Source organism: Hylobates moloch, unplaced genomic scaffold (assembly GCF_009828535.3).
Source record: "Hylobates moloch isolate HMO894 unplaced genomic scaffold, HMol_V3 SCAFFOLD_7, whole genome shotgun sequence".
NCBI classification, from domain to species: Eukaryota; Metazoa; Chordata; class Mammalia; order Primates; family Hylobatidae; genus Hylobates; species Hylobates moloch.
In genome coordinates, this window is record NW_026652282.1 from 60,526,547 (window position 1) to 60,550,278 (window position 23,732).

Genomic DNA, 23,732 nt, shown 5'->3' on the forward strand with positions numbered 1-23,732 from the left:
TTACTACTTGTACCTTTTGAAGGGGTGGCCAGAGCCACACCTGAGTCCTCTTGAACCACATTTGGGGTAGCCAAGGAGTGCTGTGCCCAAATGCAAGGAGCAGAAACTTGAGATGGCACTGGGCAATGAGCCCCATGGTTCCACAAGTCATTTGGGTCCTTTCTTTGAACCTATTATATCCTCAAGGCCTTGGCACTCGAGGCCTGTGATGGGCATGGTAGCCTTGAAGATCTCTAAAATGTTGTCAGTGTCATTCTTTCATTCTTGATAAATAGCATACAACTTCCTCATGTCCATACTAACCTCCTTATGAACCTCCTTATCCTAGGGTGTGCTTAGCCACACCCTAGGTATTCTCTCCTGAATATGCTTTTTATTCTTTAAATGGCTAGGCTGAAAATTTTATAAAATCTTTAAGTTCTACTTCCCTTTTGATTATAAATTTATTTTTATTTATCCATTCATTTATTTTGCTTGTTTGTTTGCTTTGAGATGAAGTCTCGCTCTGTCGCCCTGGCTGGAGTGCAGTGGCACAATCTCAGCTCACTGAAACCTCCACCTCCCTGGTTCAAGCAATTCTCCTGCCTCAGCTTCCCTGAGTAGCTGGGACTACAGGCGCATGCCCTCATACCCAGTTAATTTTTGTATTTTTAGTAGAGACAGGGTTTCACCATATTGGCCAGGCTGGTCTTAAACTCCTGACCTCAGGTGATCCACCCAACTTGGCCTCCCAAAGTGCTGGGATTATAGGCATGAGCCACCTTGCCTGGTCTCATTCATTCATTTATTAAGACAGGGTCTTACTCTGTCACCCACGGTGGAATTCAGTGGCATGATTATAGCTTGCTGCAGCTTTGAACTCCTAGGCTAAAATGATCCTTCTGCCTAATGCTCGTGCATGGCTAGGACTACAGCCACATACCACCATGACTGGCTAATTTAAAAAAAATTGTAGAGATGGGGTCTCACCATGTTGCCCAGGCTGGTCTTGAACTTCTGGCCTCAAGTGTTTCTTCTGGCTTGGCCTCAAAAACCACTGGGATTACAAGCATAAGACATCTTGCTCAGCCAATTTCATTTTTAATTTCTCTTTTCTCACATTCTACTATAAGCAGTCAAAAGAAGCCATGCCACACCTCAAAGAATTTGCTTGGAGATTTCTTCCACCAAATATCCTAGTTTATCACTCTTAAATTCTGCTTTCCACAAAGTGCTAAGATATGGAAACAATTCAGACAAGTTATTTGCCACTTTGTCAAAAAGGTGGTCTTTTTCCAATAAAATTTTCAACATTTTCCAATAAGATATTCCTGTTTTCTGTCTAAGACCTTTACTTTCCATATTTCTGCTAACATTCTTATCACAACCACTTAGATAATCTCTAAGAAGATTCAGGCTCTGTCTACCGCTATCCTATTTCAAGCCTTCAACAGAATCACCCTTAATCCTCCATTGACATCAATCCAGGCTTTTTCTAGCATTACCTTTAAATTCCTCCAGCCTCTAACCATTAACCAGTTCTAAAGCCACTTCCACATATTCAGATATTTGTTACAGAAATACATGAGTCATTAGTACCCATTTCTGGCTCAGTCAGTTCAGGCTGCTATAATAAAATACCACAGACTGAGTAATTTATTAATAATAGAAGTGTATTTCTTACAAATCTGGAGGCTGGGTATCCAAGATCAAGGCACCAGCAGATTCAGTGCCTGGTGAAGGCTACTGTCTATGTCCAAGATGACATCTCATTGTTGAATCCCCCAGAGGGGATGAATGTCGTGCACTCACATAGCAGAAGGGGAATAAAAGGCCTACTTAGTTGCCCACAGCGTTTTCATAAGGCACTAATCCAACCCACAAAAGCAGAGCCATCATGGCCTAATCACTTCCTACAAGCATCACCTCTTAATACTGTTTCATTGGAGATTATGTTTCAACACAAATTTTGGTGGGGACACAAACATTCGAATGATAGAAATGCCATTATGGAAAAGGAAAAATTATAAGTGGATGCCAGTGGATGAGGGTTCAGGAAGGATTGGACTACAAGGATACAGGACAATGAACTTTTGGGGGATGGTGGAATTATTTCATATTTTGATTGTGGTTGTGATTACACCTGTTTGAATTTGTCAACACTCATAGAATTATACACCAAAAAGTATGTTTACCATATGTAAAGAGAAAAAATGAATAAACTACCAACAAATATTTATCATTTATTTAATAAGAAATATTGTAATTTAAATAAAAACACTAAAAACATATCAAGGAACCTTAGTGGTGATCTTTATTTGTATCCAAAGTCCAATAAAATGGAAAAAATTATTTCTGTCATTTATGAGCTAATTGGAAATCTGAACACTGGATGTTGAGAATATAATTAGTATGTTGGGTATGATTGTGGTATTGTGGTTTTGTTAAAATAATACCATTGGGAGCTCTATTTTTTAATGTATTGAATACTTGTGAATGAAATGTTGTGTGTAGAATTTTCTTCAAAATAAATATAAGAAAAAGAAAAGTGAATGGGTGTACTGATAAAAGTAAATATTGATTATGTTGTTTTGCTGAGTGATTCTTGAACTTGATAATGAATACACTGTGATTTATCATACAATTCTGTCTATTTTTTTAAATGCGAGATGGTTTGGATATTTGTCCCCTCAATTTCTCATGTTGAAATGTAATCTCCAATGTTAGAAGTGGGGCCTGGTGGGAGGTGTTAGGGTCATGGGGGCAGATTCCTTATGAATGTTTGGGTGCTGTTCTCACAAAAATGAGTGAGTTCTTGCTGTGAGTTCATGTGAGATACGACTGTTTAAAAGTGTGTGGCACCTCCTACATCTGTCTCTTGCTCCCACTGTCACTATGTGACATGCTGTTTCTACTTCACCTCCCACAATAAGTAAAGGATCCCTGAGGCCTCACCCAAAGCCAAAAGGATGCTGGCACCACACTTCCTGTACAGCTCTGTGCAACCAAGAGCCAATTAAATCTCTTTTTTTTTATAAATTACCCGGTCTCAGGAATTCCTTCAGAGCAAAACAAACACATTAACACACAAAATTGTTACCAGGAGTGGGGTTTTAGTATAAAGATGCCTGGAAATGTGGAAACGACTTTGGAACTGGGTAATGGGCAGAGGTTGGAAGAGTTTGGAGGGTTCGGAAGAAGACAGGAAAATGAAGCAAAGTTTGGAATTTCTTAGAGACTGGTTAAATGGTTGTGACCAAAATGCCTTTAGAGATATGGACGGTAAAGTACAGGCTAAAGAGGTCTCAGATGGAAATGAGAAAGTTATTGGAAACTAGAGTAAAAGTAACCTTTGTTACATGCTAGCAAAGAACTCAGATGCATTGTGTTCATGCCCTGGGGAACTGTGGAAGTTTGAACTTAAGATTGTCGACCTAGGGTACCTGGTGCAAGAAATTTCTTTCTTTCTTTTTTTTTTCATCATCACATCCTAGATTTATTACAACTGACCTGCAGGCAAAAGGACAGAACTATTACATAAACACTTCAATTCCATGTATACAACTTAAATAGAGGAGAAATTCAAACAAGAATACAGGGTAAAATATTCCAAAGAAGCAGTTATGTTACTGAGCTCCATTTTTTACAGACAAATAAGGCGATATCCCTGCACATTACCTTTTTGATAATTTTTATACATTTTTCTCTGGTACAAGAGGAAAATAACCAGAGTTAACAATGTACAATTCTTACACTATTTTCACAGTTTGTGAACACCATTCACCCTTTTGTTTTAATAAAGATACATTGTAATAAACTCCTTGCCCTAAAGTTTATAGTTTATAATAATCTATGATTAATACATGAAAATTTCCTTTTTATGTGGTCATCCACACAATAGAATGGTCCGATTCGCTCCTGGACAGTCAGAATTGCTTTTATCTCCATTTGCATAATGGCAAAGTGACCCTATGCTGAGCCAGATGGGAAGTTGACAGCAGAGAAACAGATTCCTCTTGAGTCCCCGGGAACAATGGAGGATGACAGCTTGCTGTGGTCAAAGAGAGACATAAAGCAATGTCTCCTTTCAGAACAGTGGGAAGTCTAAAGTTTAAAATGCCATGTGGGAGAAGATAAGGAAATAAGGCAAGCAGACCAAAGAGATAATCACTTTTGAATTCTGCAATTTACACAGATGTGATTTTAAACAGCACCATTCTCCCTTTATTGTTTGATAGTATTTATGACTGTCACTCTAAGAGGAGACACAGCAATATCTGCCATGATTTGGTTCTGTAATGGCATCACCTGCATCTCAGACCATGGCTGTTTTATATTCCAGTGTGCTTGAACCATTCACAGTGCTGCTTCACTGTCATACAAAGCCTTAAGGTTCAGTGCCAGGGAGGCCCAAGCAAAATCTAATGAGAACCCGGCTAATGGGTAAGTTAAGAAGCACAAGATACTTAAATGGTCTCTTGTAACAGTGCTGAGGGTTTTGTTTTGCTTTTTGTATTTTTTCCAGTAGACTTCCAATGCCAAGAAATAGTGGTGTACTACAAGAGGCTCTAGCTGGTGATGAACGTAAAGGCTGCCATTTCAGATCCTCATCTGGTCCAATGTGTCTCTAGAAAAGATGCTCCTTTATCACCTACCACATCAGCTAGGCCCCACTATTCCTAGCTTTTTAAACGCTAGCGCATATGAGAGATTTGGGGCTAAAAATCCTTGGTAAGGAACATCCCTGGTAATTATAAAGGTTTTTTGATATAAAAAAGGCAAAATATTGGATTAAGCAAAAGTCACATAGCGACAACAGACCACAGGGGAAGGGAAAGAGATTTGGAAACTGAAGACCTGGACCAGTGATAGCAAGAAGGAAACAACTGAGATTTGGTCTTTTGCTGCCTACTAGAAATCTTTATCTAATCAATCAAGGCACATTGCTACTAGCTACTTCTCCCTGTTAGTGAGTTATGATGGCTAAAGTATCAGGCTTAGGACCAAAGGGAAATATATAACTGCTACAAGCTGTTCCAGATAAAATAGTAGAATTAAAAACATCTGTAAACTTTGCCTTCTGTACTGTTTTCTTCTTTCAGTCCTGGTGGTTTGTGGCAGGTGGAACATCAAGTTGGCAGCACATCAAATTCTGAGAATGAAAAATTCTTAGGATCAGCACCTTCTTTGACAAGTGGCAGACTCCTGAGTCTTCCCAATGCAAAGTAGGACTGGTAAAGGAGAAAAGAACACATCCAGTCCTGTCTCAATATTTTAGTGTTCACCTCTTTGAACGCAACATGGTTTTTGGTAAAGATAAATTCATTCTAATTTAACGTGATATTTCAAACAGGAAATTTGGCTGAGCACATCGATCCCCAAATATCAACTGTAACTGTAAAGCAACAGAATATCACATCAGTAAATCTATTGCACTTGGTGAAGAAAGTAAATTCCTCCTTTGTCTCCTAGCTCCAGAAGGCAATGTGTCTTGTTGGCTGTGCAAGCTCTTCTCACTCAAGCCCGAGTCTCTATGTTCAGACATAGTACATCCATCACCGTGTCCTTCCAGGATTTGGAAGTCTGATAAAACACCATTCCAGTAGCTGCATCTCCATGTTTGGAGTCTATAAATGAATTTAAGATGTGATCTAATCACAGTCAACAACTTGATCGTACTGACTTCTACATTTCATGAATATGTTCATCACAAAAGAGCAGGATGAGGTCTCTCTGACCAGCACTAACACTGTGTGATCAATCAGGTATTACCAGGATGCACGTTCTAGGTGATAGGAATATATAGACATGATGGAAATGAACACCAATGTCATTGCACATGGTGTCTGGGCGAGCAATAAAAACACTGTGATATGGGATGAAAATTCTTTACCTTTTGCTTCCTCTCAGCCCTTTTTTCTAGAGTCTGATGTAGCAGCGATATCAATCAACATACATGGGAAAGCTGGGAGTAGCTGGCATTTGATCCAGGATTTTACAAACATAGCATGCGACCTCAATGGTACGTTCTTCATACATCAAAATAAAAAGATGTTTCAGAAGCTCTTTATACTTTGGTCTTTTGGATTCATTCTTTGTAAGGCACAAGTTGACAAAGTTGATGAAACTTGGGGAGAATTCCCTTTCCTCAGAATTACTCAGCTGGGGAGGATCTCCTTTCACGACTTGTGTTAGTTGATCAAATACACTATTCCACTTTGGATAAGGAAATTGGCCCGTGGCCAACTCGCACAATGTGATCCCCAAACTCCAGACATCAGCGTGGACATCATATGCTTGTCATGATGCACTTGGGTCTATTCTTTCGGGTGCCATGTATGGCCTACAGCCAGCATCTTCTGTCTTGGCAATAGAGTCCACAAGCTGTCCACTGATGCCAAAATCACAGAATTTAATATTTTCACTTCTGTCCAGAAGAATATTGGAAGGTTTGATACCTCTGTGAATAATATTCAAGTTTTCTTTTAAGTGATTTAGTGCTTTCACAGCTGCTAGAGTGATTTTGCCTAAAATTTCTTCTGGAATAGCATCATCTAATACACTATACACATAATTGTAAAACTTATCAAACGAGATAGACATGAGTTCCATACAGGTCCAACAGTCACCCTCTCTGAAGACTGCACCATAAAACTGAACAATGTAAGGGCAATCACTACTCCTCATTACTTCATCCAAATCCTTAAGAGGTTGTTTTTGTTCTTTTTCATTCACTGTTGACCGAATTCTTTTAACTGCCATTATTTTCCACTTGGTTTGTGGACCATTTTGTTGACAGAACCATAAGCTCCTCATCCAATTTCTCCAAGGTCTTTCAAGTCCTCTGCAGGACTGAAATCCCGGTGTTGTTCAGGGTAGATCTTCAGTTTTCCTGATGACTCAATGCTGTGTGATCTCAGTCTCTCTATGTGTGGGTTTTGAACTCCTGTAGGATTGGGATTCAGAGTAAACCTTGCTGTAGATTTGAAAGGTGGATTTGCAAAATTCAGCTTCAGTGCTTTGCGTTTCCCCTGCATGCTGCTGATGGCTGGGTGGCCTGGCTCCAGGGATCCTACGGGTCCTGGGGTGCCGCTGCCGCTGCTGCTGCTGCCCCCGGAGCCGCCACCACCGCTCGGGCTCGGAGCTGCCATTGTTGGGAGTGAGGAGCTGAGCGGCGCAGTGGCGGCTGCAATGCAGCCCTGGTACAAGAAATTTCTAAGCAGGAAAGCATTCAAGATGTAGCCTGGTTGCTTATAACAGCATATTATCATATATAGGAGCAAATAAATGACGAAGTTGGTACTTATATTTAAAAGGAAAGTAGAGCATAAGTTCAGAAAATGTGCATCTTAGCCCTGTGGTAAAGAAAGAATCCAAGCAGGCTGTAGAGCAATCACTTGCTAGAGAGATTAGCATTACTAAAAGAGAGCCAAGTGCTAATATCCAAGACAATGAGGAGAAAAAAAAAAAGACTAGGAGGCATTTCAGAAGTCTTTGGGACAGCCCAGAGGTCTACCAGGAAATAATGGTTTCAGGGGCCAAGTCCTGGGCTGTGCTATCCTACTCAGCCTCGGGACACTGCTCTTCATATCCTGGCTGCTCTGGCTCCAGCCTTTGCTCAAAGGGGTCCAGGACACTGCTTCAGAGGGCACAAGCTGTAAACCAGCAGCTTCCATGTGGTGTTAAGCCTGTGGGCACAAAGAATGCAAGAGTAAAGGAGGCTCGGCAACTTCCACCTAAAATTTCAAAGGTTGTATGAGAAAGCATGGGTGCCCAGGCAGAAACTTGCCACAGAAATGGAGCTACAACAGAGTGTCTCTACTAGGGCAGTGCTGAGGGGAAATGTGACATTGCAGTTCCAACACAGACTCCCCACCAGGTCACTGCCTAATGGAGCTGTGAGAGGGGGCTGCCATCCTCTAGACCCAAGAATAACAGAGGTAAGGGCAGCTTGCACCCTCAGTCTGAAAAAGTCGTAAACACTGGACTCCAACCCATCAGGGCAGCTATGTCAGCTGGATTCAGCAATTCCATAGACGCACAGCTACCCATGGCTTTGGAAGTCCTCTCCTCACACCAGTGTGCCCTGGATGCAGGACATCCAGTCAAATGAGATTATTTTGGAGCTTTAAGAGTTAATGAGTATCCTGTTGGGTTTAAGACTTGTGTGAGGCCTATTAGCCCCTTCTTTTGGCTGAATTCTCTCTTTTGGAATGGGGATGTTTACCCAATGCCAGTACCACCATTATATCTTGGGAGTAAATAACTTGATTTTGATTCTACATGTTCATAGATGGAAGGAACTTGAGTCTCAGATGAGGCTTTAGAAATTGGACTTGGGAACTTTTGAGTTGGGGCTGAAACAAGTTAAGACTTGGGGGGACAACTGAGAAGGGATCATTGTTAGGCCTCTGAGCCCAAGCTAAGCCATCATATCCCCTGTGACCTGCACGTATACATCTAGATGGCCTGAAATAACTGAAGAATCACAAAAGAAATGAAAATGGCCTGTTCCCAACTTAACTGATGACATTACCTTGTAAAATTCCTTCTCCTGGCTCATCCTGGCTCAAAAGCTCTCCCACTGAGCACCTTGTGACCCCTATCCCTGCCTGCCAGAGAACAACCCCCTTTGACTGTAATTTTCCTTTTTTTTTTTTTTTTTTTTTTTGAGATGGAGTCTCGCTCTGTCGCCCAGGCTGGAGTGCAGTGACACGACTTGGCTCACTGCAACCTCCACCTCCCGGGTTCACGCCATTCTCCTGCCTCAGCCTCCCAAGTAGCTGGGACTATAGGTGCCTGCCACCATGCCTGGCTAATTTGTGTGTGTGTTTGTGTGTATTTTTAGTAGAGATGGGGTTTCACTATGTTGGTCAGGCTGGTCTCGAACTGACCTCTTGATCCACCCACCTCGGCCTCCCAAAGTGCTGGGATTACAGGCATGAGCCACCGCACCCAGCCTTGACTGTAGTTTTCCTTTACCTACCCAAATCTTATAAAATGGCCCCACCCCATCTCCCTTCCCTGACTCTCTTTTCGGACTCAGCCCGCCTGCACCCAGGTGAAATAAACAGCCTTGTTGCTCACACAAAGCCTGTTTGGTGGTCTCTTCACACAGACACGAGTGAAATTTGGTGTCGTGACTCAGATCGGGGGACCTCCCTTGGGAGATCAATCCCCTGTCCTCCTGCTCTTTGCTCCATGAGAAAGATCCACCTACGACCACGGGTCCTCAGACCAAGCAGCCCAAGGAACATCTTGCCAATTTTAAATCAGGTAAGCAGCCTCTTTTTACTCTCTTCTTCAACCTTTCTATCCCTCAACCTCTTTCTCCTTTCAATCTTGGCACCACACTTCAGTCTCTCCCTTCTCTTAATTTCAGTTCCTTTCCTTTTCTGGTAGAGACAGGAGATGCATTTTATCCATGAACCCAAAACTGGCACCAGTCACGGACTCGGGAAGACAGTCTTCCCTTGGTGTTTAATCACATGGGGACACCTGCTTGATTATTCACCCATGTTTCAGAGGTGTCTGACCATGCAGGGATGCCTGCCTTGGTCCTTCACCCTTAGCAGCAAGCACTGCTTTTCTGGGGGGCAAGCACCACCCCCAACCCCTTCTCTCCATGTCTCCACCCACTTTCCACTTTCCTGGTGGGCAAGCACCTCCCACCCCTTCTCCACTTTCCTGGGGGGCAAGCACCCCCCACCCCTTCTTTCTATTTCCCCACCCCTTCTCCACTTTCCTGGGGGACAAGCACCCCCCCCACCCCTTCTCTCTGTGTCTCTACCCTCTCTTTTCTCTCCACTTTCCAGGGAGGCAAGCACCCCCCACCCCTTCTCTCTGTGTCTCTACCCTCTCTTTTCTCTCCACTTTCCAGGGAGGCAAGCACCCCCCACCCCTTCTCTCCGTGTCTCTACCCTCTCTTTCCTCTGGACTTGCCTCCTTCATTATAGGCAACCTTCCACCCTCCATTCCTCCTTCTTCTCCCTTAGCCTGTGTTCTCGAGAACTTAAAATCTCTTCAACTCACACCTGACCTAAACCTAAATGCCTTATTTTCTTCTGCAATGCTGCTTAACCCCAATGCAAACTCGATAATGGCTCTAAATGGCCAGAAAATGGCACTTTCAATCTCTCCATCCTACAAGACCTAAATAATTCTTGTCGTAAAATGGGCAAACGGTCTGAGGTGCCTGACATCCAGGCATTCTTTTACATGTCGGTCCCTCCCTAGTCTCTGTTCCCAATGAAACTCATCCCAAATCTTTGTTCTTTCCCTCCCGCCTGTCCCCTCAGTCCCAACCCCAAGCATCTCTGAGTCTTTCCAATCTTCCTTTTCTACGGACCCATCTGACCTCTCCCCTCCTCCCTAAGCTGCTCCTCACTAGGCCGAGCTAGGTCCCAATTCTTCCTCAGCCTCTGCTCCCCCACCCTATAATCATTTTATCACCTCCCCTCCTCACACCCGGTCTGGCTTACAGTTTCGTTCTGCAACTAGCCCTCCCCCACCTGCCCAGCAATTTCCTCTTAAAAAGTTGGCTGGAGCTAAAGGCATAATCAAGGTTAATGCTCTTTTTTCTTTATCCAACCTCTCCGAAATCAGTTCGTGTTTAGGCTCTTTTTCATCAAATATGAAAAACCTAGCCCAATTCATGGCCCATTTGGCAGCAACCCTTAGACTGTTTACAGCCCTAGACCCTGAAGGGTCAGAAGGCTGTCTCGTTCTAAATATGCATTTTATCACCCAGTCAGCTCCTGAAATTAGAATAAAGCTCCAAAAATTAAATTCCAGCCCTCAAACTCCACAACAGGACTTAATTAACCTCGCCTTCAAGGTGTACAATAATAGAGTAGAGGCAGCCAAGTAGCAGTGTGTTTCTGAGTTGCAATTTCTTGCCTCCATTGTGAGACAAACCCCAGCCACATCTCCAGCACACAAGAACTCCAAACACCTGAACCGCAGCTGCCAGGGGTTCCTCCAGGACCTCCTCCCCCAGGAGCTTGCTACAAGTTCCGGAAATCTGGCCACTGGGCCAAGGAATGCTAAGCCATGTCCCATCTGTGCAGGACCCCACTGAAAATCAGACTGTTCAACTCACCTGGCAGCCACTCCCAGAGCCCCTGGAACTCTGGCCAAAGGCTCTCTGACTCCTTCCCAGATCTTCTTGGCTTAGCGGCTGAAGACTGATGCTTCCCGATCACCTTGGAAGCCCCTTCGACCATCACAGATGCCAAGCTTCTGGTAACTCTCACAGTGGAGGGTAAGTCCGTCCTCTTCTTAATCATAATCAATACGGAAGCTACCCACTCCACGTTATCTTCTTTTCAAGGGCCTGTATCCCTTGCCTCCATAACTGCTGTGGGTATTGATGGCCAGGCTTCTAAACCTCTTGAAACTCCCCAACTCTAGAGCCAACTTGGACAATATTCTTTTATGCACTCCTTTTTAGTTATCTCCACCTGCCTAGTTCCCTTATTAGGCTGAAACATTTTAACTAAATTATCTGCTTCCCTGACTATTCCTAGGCTACAGCCACACCTCACTGCCACCCTTCTCCCCAGTTCGAAGCCTCCTTCACATCCTCCCCTTGTATCTCCCCACCTTAACCCACAAATATGGGACACCTCTACTCCCTCCCTGGCAACAAATCACATGCCCATTACTATCCCATTACAACCTAATCACCCTTACCCCACTCAACGCCAATATTCCATCCCACAGCATGTTTTAAAAGGATTAAAGTCTGTTATCACTCGCCTGTTACAGCATGGCCTTTTAAAGCCTATATACTCTCTTTACAATTCCCCTATTTTACCTGTCCAAAAACCAGACAAGCCTTACAGGTTAGTTCAGGATCTGCCCCTTATCAACCAAATTGTCTTGCCTATCCACTCCATAGTGCCAAACCCATACACTCTCCTATCCTCAATACCTCCCTCCAAAACCCATTATTCTGTTCTCAGAATATGCTTTCTTCATATTCTGTTTCTTCATATTCTGTCCTCAGAATATGCTTCTGATCTCAAACATGCTTTCTTTACTATTCTTTTGCACCCTTCATCCCAGCCTCCCTTCACTTTCACTTAGACTGACCCTGACACCCATCAGGCTCAGCAAATTACCTGGGCTGTACTGCTTCAAGGCTTCACAGACGGCCCCCATTACTTCAGTCAAGCACAAATTTCTTCCTCATCCATTACCTATCTCGACATAATTCTTCATAAAAACACACGTGCTCTCCCTACTGATCATGTCCAACTAATCTCCCAAACCCCAATCCCTTCTACAAAACAACAACTCCTTTCCTTCCTAGGCATGGTTACTGTGGTCAGAATTCTTACACAAGAGCCGGGACCATGCCCTGTAGCCTTTCTGTCCAAACAACTTGACCTTATTGTTTTAGCCTAGCCCTCATGTTGGTGTGCAGCAGCTGCCACTGCCTTAATACTTTTAGAGGCCCTAAAAAATCACAAACTATGCTCAACTCACTCTCTACAGTTCTCATAACTTCCAAAATCTATTTTCTCCCTCCCACCTGATGCATATACTTTCTGCTCCCTGGCTCCTTCAGCTTTACTTGCTCTTTGTTGAGTCTCCCACAATTACCTTTGTTCCTGGCCCAGACTTCAATCCGGCCTCCCACATTATTCCTGATACCACACCTGACCCCCAAGACTGTATCTCTCTGATCCACCTGACATTCACTCCATTTCCCCATATTTACTTCTTTCTTGTTCCTCACCCTGAACACACTTGGTTTATTGATGGCAGTTCCACCAGGCCTAATCATCACTCACCAGCAAAGGCAGGCTATGCTACAGTATCTTCCACACCTATCACTGAGGCACTGCTCTGCCCCCCTCCACTACCTCTCAACAAGCCAAACTGATTGCCTTAACTGGAGCCCTCACTCTTGCAAAGGGACTACACATCAATATTTACACTGACTCTAAATATGCCTTCCATATCCTGCACCACCATGCTGTTATATGGGCTGAAAGAGGTTTCCTCACTACGCAAGGGTCCTCCATCATTAATGCCTCTTTAATGAAAATGCTTCTCAAAACCGCTTTACTTCCAAAGGAAGATGGAGTCATTCACTTTAAGGGCCATCAAAAGGCATCAGATCCCATGCTCAGGGCAATGCTTATGCTGATAAGGTAGCTAAAAAAGCAGCTAGCATTCCAACTTTTATCCCTTACAGCAGTTTTTCTCCTTCTCATCTGGCCACTCCCACCTATTCCTCCACTGAAACTTCCACCTATCAATCTCTTCCCACACAAGGGAAATAGTTCTTGGATCAAGGAAAATATCTCTTTCCAGCCTCACAGGCCCATTCTATTCTGTTGTCATTTCATAACCTCTTCCATGTAGGTTACAAGCCGCTAGCCTGCCTCTTAGAATCTCTCATTTCCCTTCCATCATGCAAATCTGTCCTCAAGGAAACCACTTCTCAGTGTTCCATCTGCTATTCTACTACTACTCAGGAATTTCTCAGGCCCCCTCCCTTCCCTACACATCAAGGTCCGGGATTTGCCCCTGTCCAGGACTGGCAAATTGACTTTACTCACATGCCTGCGTCAGGAAACTAAAATACCTCTTAGTCTAGGTAGACACTTTCACTGGATGGGTAGAGGCCTTTCCCACAGGGTCTGAGAAGGCCGCCACAGTCATTTCTTCCCTTCTGTCAGACATAATTCCTCGATTTGGCCTTCCCACCTCTATACAGTCTGATAACGGACCGGTCTTTATTAGTCAAATCACCCAAGCAGTTTCTCAGGCTCTTGGTATTCAGTGAACTAATGGTCTTTTAAAAACACACCTCACCAAGCTCAGCCACCAACTTAAAAAGGACTGGACAATACTTTTACCACTTTCCCTTCTCAGAATTTGGGCCTGTCCTTGGAATGCTGCAGGGTACAGCCCATTTGAGCTCCTGTATGGATGCTCCTTTTTATTAGGCCCAAGTCTCATTCCAGACACAAGACCAACTTGGACTGTACCCCAAAAAACTTGTCATCTCTACTATCTTCTGTCTAGCCATACTATTCACCATTCTCAACTACTCATAAATGCCCTGCTCTTGTTTACACTGCCAGTTTACACTGTTTCTCCAAGCCATCACAGCTGATATCTCCTGGTGCTATCCCCAAACTGCCACTCTTAACTCTTAAAGTAAACAAATAATCTTTGTTGGCAGGGCTATGCTGAACCTCCTTAGGCACTCTCTAATTGGATATTCTGGGTCCTCCCAATTCTTAGTCCTTTAATACCTGTTTTTCTCCTTCTTTTATTCTGTTTAGTTTTTTAATTCATACAAAACCGTATCCACGCCATCACCAATAATTCTATACAACAAGTGTTTCTTCTAACAACCCCACAATATCACCCCTTACCACAAAATCTTCCTTCAGCTTAATCTCTCCCACTCTAGGTTCCCATGCTGCCCCAATCCTGCTCAAAGCGGTCCTGAGAAACATCACCCATTATCTCTCCATATCACCCACAAAAATTTTCACTGCCCCAACACTTTACCACTATTTCATTTTTCTTATTAATATAAGAAGACAGGAATGTCAGGCCTCTGAGCCCAAGCTAAGCCATCATATCCCCTGTGACCTGCACGTATACATCCAGATGGCCTGAAGTAACTGAAGAATCACAAAAGAAGTGAAAATGGCCTGTTCCTGCCTTAATTGCTGATGTTACCTTGTGAAATTCCTTCTCCTGGCTCATCCTGGCTCAACAGCTCCCCCACTGAGCACCTTGTGACCCCCACCCCTGCCCACCAGAGAACAACCCCCTTTGACTGTAATTTTTCTTTACCTACCCAAATTTTATAAAATGGCCCCACCCCATCTCCCTCCACTGACTCTCTTTTCAGACTCAGCCCACCTGCGGTCAGATGAAATAAACAGCCTTGTTGCTCACACAAAGCCTGTTTGGTGGTCTCTTCACACAGACGCGAGTGAAAATCATTATATTTTGCAATGTGAGAAGAACATGAGATTTGGGGGCTAGGGGTGGAATGATATGGTTTGGATATTTTTCCTCTCCAACTCTCATGTTGAAATGTAATCTCTAATGTTGGAAGTGAGCCCTGGTGGGAGGTGTTTGTGTCATAAGAGTGGATCCCTCATGAATGCCTTGATCCTATCCTCACAATAATGAGTGTATTCTCACTCTGAGTTCATGTGAGATCTGATTGTTTAAAATAGTATGGCACCTCCCCTCTCTATCTTGCTCCTGTTCTTGCTATGTGACATGTTACTTCCACGATATGGTTTGCATCTCTGTCCCCACCCAAATCTCATGTTCAATTGTAATCCCCAGTGTTAGAGGTGGGGCCTGGTGGGAGGTGACTGTATTATGGGGATAGATTTTTTATGAATGGTTTAGCTCCATACCCTTGGTGCTATTCTCATGATAGTGAGTGAGTTCTCACATAACCTGGTTGTTTGAAAGTGTGTAGCACCTCCCCCCAGCTCTCTCCCTTCTTCCTCTTCCTGCCACGTCAGATGCCTTGCTCCTCCTTTGCCTCGCACCATGATTGGAAGCTTCCTGAGGCCTCCCCAAAAGCAGAAGCCTTATGCATCCTGTACAGCCTGTAGAACCATGAGCCTGTTAAACCTCCTTTCTTTATAAATTACCCAGTTTCAGGTATTTCTTTATAGCAATATAAGAACAGACTAATACATCCTGCTTCACCTTCTGCCATGAGTGAAACCTCCCTGAGGCCTCACAAGAAGCTATGCAGAGCCAGAACCATGCTTCCCGTACAGCCTGCAAAACCATGGCCAATTCAATCTCTTTTCTGTATAAATTACCAAGTCTCGTGTATTCCACTACAGCAATGCAAATTGGCTAACACAGTATGTGATTAATATTTTCTGTAATATACAACTTTTAAGAATAAGTTCATATATCTTCTTTTGTAATAGCAAAACACAAGTGGAAGAAAAGCAAATGTATAGCCACAGGTGTATGAATAAATAAATGTGGTAAAAGAGATTGCTAACAGCCTAAGGAGCTGGGCAGAAATTTTTATACACTCATTGGGATTGTACAAAAAAAATTAGAGTTTAGGTACTACCAATGTGAGTAAAGTGCTGGTAAATACTTTAGGCTTTGAATTGATGGCAAAAATAAGAATGAACAGGAAATATCCTATTCCTCACATGAACTTAAGCTGAACTATGGGAACTCTCTGAAACTATGATTGAATACATATAATCTATTTTATCTCTAGGGGCACTAGCTATTACATATAAGGAAATATAAACCCTCTCTGAATGAAGACAGCATTATGCTTGGCCTCAAGTTATCTCTATAACTTATCATCTACAGTGTTCAGCACTCAATAAAGTAATAAGGCATTTGAAGAAAAAGATGATATGATCAAATATGAAGAAAAACAATAAATAATGGAAATAATCACAGAGTAAGGCAGAAAAAAATATCAAGAATAAAACTCTGAGAGACAAAGGGATGAACTCTTTTCTGGCTGGAACTATGGAGGGTGTTGAAGAGAAGAATAAGGTTCCTGCTGTGCCAGAAAGCTTTAAGAAAAAGAGAAGAAATTTCACAGAACTGAAGATCAAGCGCCAGAGAAAAGTTTCCCAAAAGATGCTTCTAAAGGCAAGGAGGAAGTTTATATATGAAAAAGCTAAGCACTATCACAAGTAATATAGGCAGATGTACAGAACTGAGATTTGAATGGCTAGGATGGCAAGAAAAGCTGGCAACGTCTACCAACCTGCAGAACCCAAATTGGCACTTGTCATTAGGATCAGAGGTATCAATGGTGTGAGCCCAAAGGTCCAAAAGGTGTTGCAGTTTCTTCACCTTTGTCGGATCTTCAATGGAAACTTTGTTAAGCTCAACAGGGCTTCAGTTAACATGCTGAAGATTGTAGAACCATATATTGCATAGGGGTACCCAAACCTGAAGTCAGTAAATAAACTAATCTACAAGTGTGGTTATGGCAAAATCACTAAGAAGCAAATTGCCTTGACAAATAACACTTTGATTGCTTGGTCTCTTGGTAAATATAGCATCATCTGCATGGCAGATCTGATTCATGAGATCTATACTGTCAGAAAATGCTTCAAAGAAGCAAATGACTTCTTTTGGTCCTTCAAATTATTCTCTCTATGAGGTGGAATGAAGAAAAAGACCATCCATTTTGTAGAAAGTGGAGATGACCAACAGGAAAGAGCAGAACAACAGGCCTATTAGATGGATGAACTAAGGTGTCCACCACAATAGTTTCTGTAATCCAGTCAGTTAATAAACAGTGAATGCTTTCAAATTGAAAAAAAATGTATCAAAAAGAGCAGCAAGATACATAGTGAACAGAGCAGGAAAAGTCTATGTATAATGTATATCCAAAAAGATAGAAGAAAAAGAAGAGGAGAGAAGCAGATTTGGAGAAAACAATGGTTAAGAATTGTCAAAATTAAAAGAAGATAAAAAGCCACAGATTAAAGAATCCCTACACAATGCAAGCAGGATAAATACATAATACCCACACCTAGACACAACCAAGTAAAATGTTAAAAAACTAAAGGCAAATTAAAAAATCTTTAAAATTAATAAAACTTTTTACCTTGAGCGTACTAATGCATTCCCATTGCAGCTGAGGAAAGAGAACAGAGGCTATCATAAAACTCTACCCAGATTTTTCTTTCCTATCTCACTAAAGAAACAAAATTTTTAATCTTAAGGAAGAAGGTTCCCAAAACCATGGCCTATGGACACTGGTGGATATACACTGAAACTGAGGGAAGGGAACTGGAGAACAAAGTTCTACCTATGGAAGAGAACAGAAATATTTATGAAGGCCAACACTGTGATTCAGGTCTATAGTGCTTTGCAAAGACTTAGGCTTATTCACAACAATGAAGAATGCCCCCTTCCCTCCACCCCAAACACCACACTAAAATGCCCTGAGCCAAACTAACAGGGAAGCACAGCTGGGAGAACTACAAAACACAGAATTTTTCTGCAGTACAGCACAAAAGAAAAATCCAAAGGGAAAAACAAGGTATCACTAGAAGGGAGAAAACAATAGTATCACTAGAAAAATTTGAAGTCTCCTGTTACTATAGCAATAACACACTTCAACTCTGGTAAACAGCAATGACAAACTTTAAATGTAGACTAATTTCTAATTAAATTAACAAAACGCACCATACTAAAAGCATAGCAGAAGGAAATGTATTCTCCAAGCATAAAAAATATTTATTACAATATCTAGTGACCACTACAAATTTCCAGTTTTCACTAAAAAATTATGAGGTACACCAAAGGCAAGAAAGACAGTCTGAAGAGACAAAGTAAAGATCAGAATGAGATTCAGATATGGCACAGATGTTAGAACTATTGGAAGGCAAATTTAAAATAATTATGATTAAAAATAGGAGGAAGATGGCAGAATAGGAGGTCTCCAGGTCATGTGGTCCCACACAAATAATGATCTGGCAGCTATCTATGGACAAAACTCCCTTATGGAATCTTTCAGATCCAGGTAGAAGATTGGAAAACACTGGTGAAGCCCAAGACTGAGAGCCACTTTGAGAAGAAAACTCACACCCAAGAGTCAGGGTCACTAATGTGGTCCCAGCTGCAGACTAAAAGCAGCCGCATTTCCCTATAAATGTGGCTCCAGGCCCACTATTCCATAGCCTGGTGTCAGTTTTGCCCACAAAGGAAACCTGTGGAACACATGCCTGACCATGTCCCTAGTAATAAGCCCACTAATTTCAGAGCCAACTGCAGTCCCTGAGGCAGACCAGTGACCTGGCTCCAGCCCCCACTCTGCTGTGGTCTGGAAGCAGTACTGCCAACCCTGAGACCCACTCAGGGACCCAGCAGGAGACCATTCAGAGACCCAGTGAGACCCATTTCTGCCCTAAGTAGAAGGCCTGCCATCTGCCCACTTGAGTGGAATAAAAAAGCAGCCCTGTGACTTGGCTCCAGCTCTGCTTAACCATGGTTCCAGAAATAGTCCTATTTGCCTCAGGATCCAACAGGAATAACACCCATCTATATTCCCACAATAGTCCTGCTAACTGAGACCCAAATGTGGACCAGTAGCAGCCAATTGATCTGACTCCACTGTCACTCATCTGCCATTCTGGAGTCAGTCCCATCAGTCTGGGACCAGTGAGAAAATGTCTGTACTTGCTAAAACCAGTCTGCAAAGACACGGAGAGGTATTTGCTCCTTCAAGTGCGGAGACTGCATAGATTACCAAAGAATCAGGTGAATAAGACACTACAAGATGACATTAGTAAAATTTTAGTAATCAATCTCAAATAAAGGAAGATTTACAAATTGACTAACAAAGAAATCAAAACAATTGTTTTAAGAAAGCTCAGTGAACTACAATAGGACTTGAATAGACATTTTTTAAAAGAAGACATACAAATGGCTAACAGGTATATGAAAATATGCTCAATATCACTAATCACCAGGGAAAAGTAAATCAAAACAATAATGACAATATCAAATCTGTTAGAATGGCTATTATGAAAAAGACAAAAGAGGCTGGGCTTGGTGCCTCACACCTGTAATAGTAGCATTTTGGGAAGCCTGGGCAGGTGGATCACTTGAGGCCAGGAGTTCAGGACCAGCCCGGCCAACACAGTGAAACCTCATCTCTACTAAAAATACAAAAATTAGCCAGGCATGGTGGTACAAGCCTGTAATCCCAGCTACTTGGGAGGCTGAGGCAGGGGAATCACTGGAACCCAGGAGGCAGAGGTTGCAGTGAGCTGAGATAACACCACTGCACTCCAGCCTGGGTGACAGAGTGAAACTTCATTTCAGAAAATAAATAAATATATGTGTTGGTGAAGATGTGGGGAAAGAGGAACCCTAGTATACTGTTGACAGGAGTATAAATTGGTACAGTCATTATGGAAAACAATATAGAGATTCCTCAAAAACTTAAAAAGAAAACTACCATACTATCCATCAATTCCATTTCTGGATATATATACAAGGGAAATAAAATCAGTATCTTGAAGCGATATCAGCACCCCCAGGTCCATTGCAACATTATTCACAATAGCCAAAATATAGAAACAACCTAAGTGTTTGTCAAATAAATGGATTTCTAAAGTATACACACACACACACACACACACACACACACACACGGAATATTATCTAGCCTTAAAAAGAAGAAAATTCTGTCATTTGTGACAATGTAGATAAACTAGGAGGATATTACGTGAAGTGAAATAAGCCAGACACTGAAAGATAAATATTGCATGAGCTCCCTTATATGTAGATTCTAAAAAACTTGAGTTGGCTAGGTGTGGTGACTCATACCTGTAATCCCAGAGCGTTGGGAGGCCAAGATGGAAGGATTGCTTGAGGATAAAAGTAGGAGATCAGCCTAGACAACATAGCAAAAATAGTTGAGCATCGTTGCACACACCCTGCAGTCCGAGCTACTTGAGAGGGTGAGGCAGGAGGATTGCTTGAGCCAGGAGTTAAAGGTTGCAGTGAGTTATGATCATGCCACTGCACTCCCCATCTCTGAAATTTAAAAAATATATAAGTAAACAAACAAGTTTAACTCATGTAAGTAGCAATTAGAACATTGTTTGCCAAGAAATGCAATGTAAAAAAATGGAGAGCTGTAAGTAAAAGGGTACAAAAGTTTAGTCATGTGGGATAAATACGTTCTAGGGATTTAATGTACAACATGGTGACTATAATACTATATAATAACTATAAAATATTGTATTATAGATTTGGAATTTGCTAAAAGAGTTGATCTTAAGTATTCATTGCACAAAAAATAAGTATGTGATGTATACTTCACATACTCAAGTATACTTCAATAAAGACAGAAAAAATAAACAGAAAAAATCCAATAAATCTACACATATATTACCATCATTAATAAGATATTTAGTAAATTTGGTGAATAAAATTTATTATACATAAAATAGTCATAATTAATATGCTAAAGACTCTAATGGAAAAGATAGAAGACATGCAAAATCAGATAGGTAATTCTAACAGGGAGATCAAAAATATAATAAAAAATCAAATGAAAATTCAAGAAGGCAAAAATGCAATAACAAAAATAAAGAAGACTTTGCTAGATACCGGGAGACTTGAAACAGTTAAGGGAAAGAATCAGGTAACTTGAGAACAGGTAAACAGAAATGACAAAAACTGACACAGACATGGAAAAACTAAACTGTAAGAAACAGAACAGTACATCCAAAAGCTGTTGGATAATACTGAATGGGCATAACATGTGGAATTGTAATTCCAGAAAAAAACAAAAAAAGAAAACATGACAGAAAAAAACATTTGAAAAAATAATGACAAAATAAAAACTGTGTCAGGTACAAAGTCACAGATTGAAGAAGCACAGAGAACAAGCAGGGCAGATGTCAAGCAAACAAGCAAAAAATCCACCAAAACATATCAAATTCAAACTAGTGAAATTCAAACAAAGGAAAATTATGAAGGCAGACAGACAAGAAATGACATTACCTACAGAACATGAGAATTACAGCAGAATTCTTATCAGAAATCCTACAGGCAAAAAGAAGGTAGAGGTGAGGGGTCAAGATGACCAAATAGGAACAGCTCTGCTCTACAGTTCCCAGTGAGACCAACACAGAAGGCGGGTGATTTCTGCATTTCCAACTGAGGTACCAAGTTTATCTCCTTGGGACTGGTTAGGTAGCAGTTCCAATCCACAGTGGGCGAGCAGAAGCAGGGTAGGGTGTAGCTTCACCCCAAAATTGCAAGAAGCTGGGAGATCACCCTCCCCTGGGCAAGGGAAGCCATGAGGAACTGTGCTACCCAGCTGGGTCACTATGCTTTTCCCATGGTTTTTGCAATCTGCAGATCAGGAGATTCCCTCATATACACAACCAGAGCCCTGGGTTTCAAGCACAAAACTGGGCGGCTGTTTGGGCAGACACCAAGCTAGCCGCAAGAGTGTTTTTTTGGTACCCCAGTGGCACCTGGAACCCCAGCAAGACAGAACCGTTCACTCCCCTGAAAAGGGGACTGAAGCTAGAGAGCCAAGTGGTCTCGCTCAGCGGGTCTCACTACCATGGAGTCCAACAAGCTAAGAAACACTGGCTTGAAATTTTCGCTGCCAGCATAGCAGTCTGAAGTCGACCTGGGAAGATCAAGTTTGGTGGGGGGAGGTGCGTCTGCCATTACTGAGGATTGAGTAGGCGGCTTTCCCCTGACAGTACTAAGGAGGCTGGGAGATGTGGACTGGGCGAATTCACCAGAGAGTGGCAAAGCGACTGTGGCCAGTCTGCATCTCTAGATTCTTCCTCATGGGGAAGGGCATCTCTGAAGGAAAGGTAACAGCCCCAGTCAGGGGCTTACAGATAAACTCCCATCTCCCTGGGACACAGCACCTGGGTGAAGGGGTGGCTGTGGGTGCAGTTCAGTGGATTTATTCATTCCTGCCTCCCAGATCTGAAGAGAGCAGCTGATTCTGACAAGAAGGATTCTTCCAGGACAGTGCACAAGCTCTGCTAAGGGACAGACTGCCTCCTCAAGTGGGTTCTTATGCCTCCTGACTGGGGGCACCTCCCAACAGGGGTCAAGAAACATCTCATACAGGAGAGCTCTGGCTGGCATCAGTCTGGTGCCCCTTTGGGATGAAGCTTCCACAGGAAGGAGCAGACAGTAATCTTTGCTGTTCTACAGTCTCCACTGGTAATACCCAGGTGGGCAGGGTCTGGAGTGGACCTCCAGCAAACTGCAGCAGACCTACAGAAGAGGAGCCTGACTGTTAGAAGAAAACCTAACAAACAGAAAGCAAAAACATCAACATGAATATAAAGGACTCCCACAGAAAAACCCCATCCAAAGGTCATCAGCCTCAAAGATCAAAGGTAGATAAATCCACAAAGATGAGGAAAAACCAGGACAAAAACACTGAAAATTCCGAAAACCATGCCTCCTCTCCTCCAAATGATAGCAACTCCTCTCCAGCAAGGGCAAAAAACTTGACAAAGAATGAGATTGATGAATTGACAGAAGTAGGCTTCAGAAGATGGGTAATAACAAACTCCTCTGAGCTAAAGGAGCATGTTCTAACCCAATGCAAGGAAGCTAAGAAGCTTGATAAAGGTTACAGGAACTGCTAACTAAAATAAACAGTTTAGAGAGGAACATAAATGACCTGATGGAGCTAAAAAAACACAGCACAAGAACTTTGTGAAGCATACACAAGTATCAATAGCCAAATTGATCAGGCAGAAGAAAATACATCAGAGATTGAACATCAACTTACTGAAATGAGGCATGAAGACAAGATTAGAGAATAAAGAATGAAAAGGAACAAACAAAATCTCCAAGAAATATGGCACTATGTGAAAAGACCAAACCTACGTTTGATTGATGTACCTGAAAGTGACGGTGAGAATGGAACCAAGTTGGAAAACACTCTTCAGGATATTATCCAGGAGAATTTCCCCAACGTAGCAATACAGGCCAAAATTTGAATTCAGGAAATAGAGAGAACACCACTAATATACTCCTCGAGGAATGCTGGAAGGATGGCCAAATAGGAACAGCTCTGGTGTGCAGCTCCCAGTGAGAACAATGCAGAAGGCAGGTGATTTCTGCATTTCCAACTGAGGTACCCGTTTTATTTCATTGGAACTGGTTGGACAGTGAGTGCAGCCCACAGAGGGCAAACCGAAGCAGCATGGGGCATCGCCTTACCCAGGAAGGATGAGAGG

General features: G+C 42.4%; 1 long non-coding RNA gene and 1 pseudogene across 1 annotated transcript; one reads left to right on the forward strand and one right to left on the reverse strand.

The window, feature by feature from the left end:
- Window positions 1-5,834: 5,834 nt before the first annotated feature.
- On the reverse strand, window positions 5,835-7,130 carry LOC116811800 (dual specificity mitogen-activated protein kinase kinase 4-like; annotated as a pseudogene).
- A 1,879-nt stretch (window positions 7,131-9,009) lies between these two features.
- On the forward strand, window positions 9,010-14,956 carry LOC131383938 (uncharacterized). The gene is made up of 3 exons (XR_009214351.1): window positions 9,010-9,255; window positions 11,049-11,242; window positions 14,867-14,956. It is a non-coding gene; the product is annotated as an uncharacterized LOC131383938 (long non-coding RNA).
- The last annotated feature ends 8,776 nt before the right edge of the window (window positions 14,957-23,732 follow it).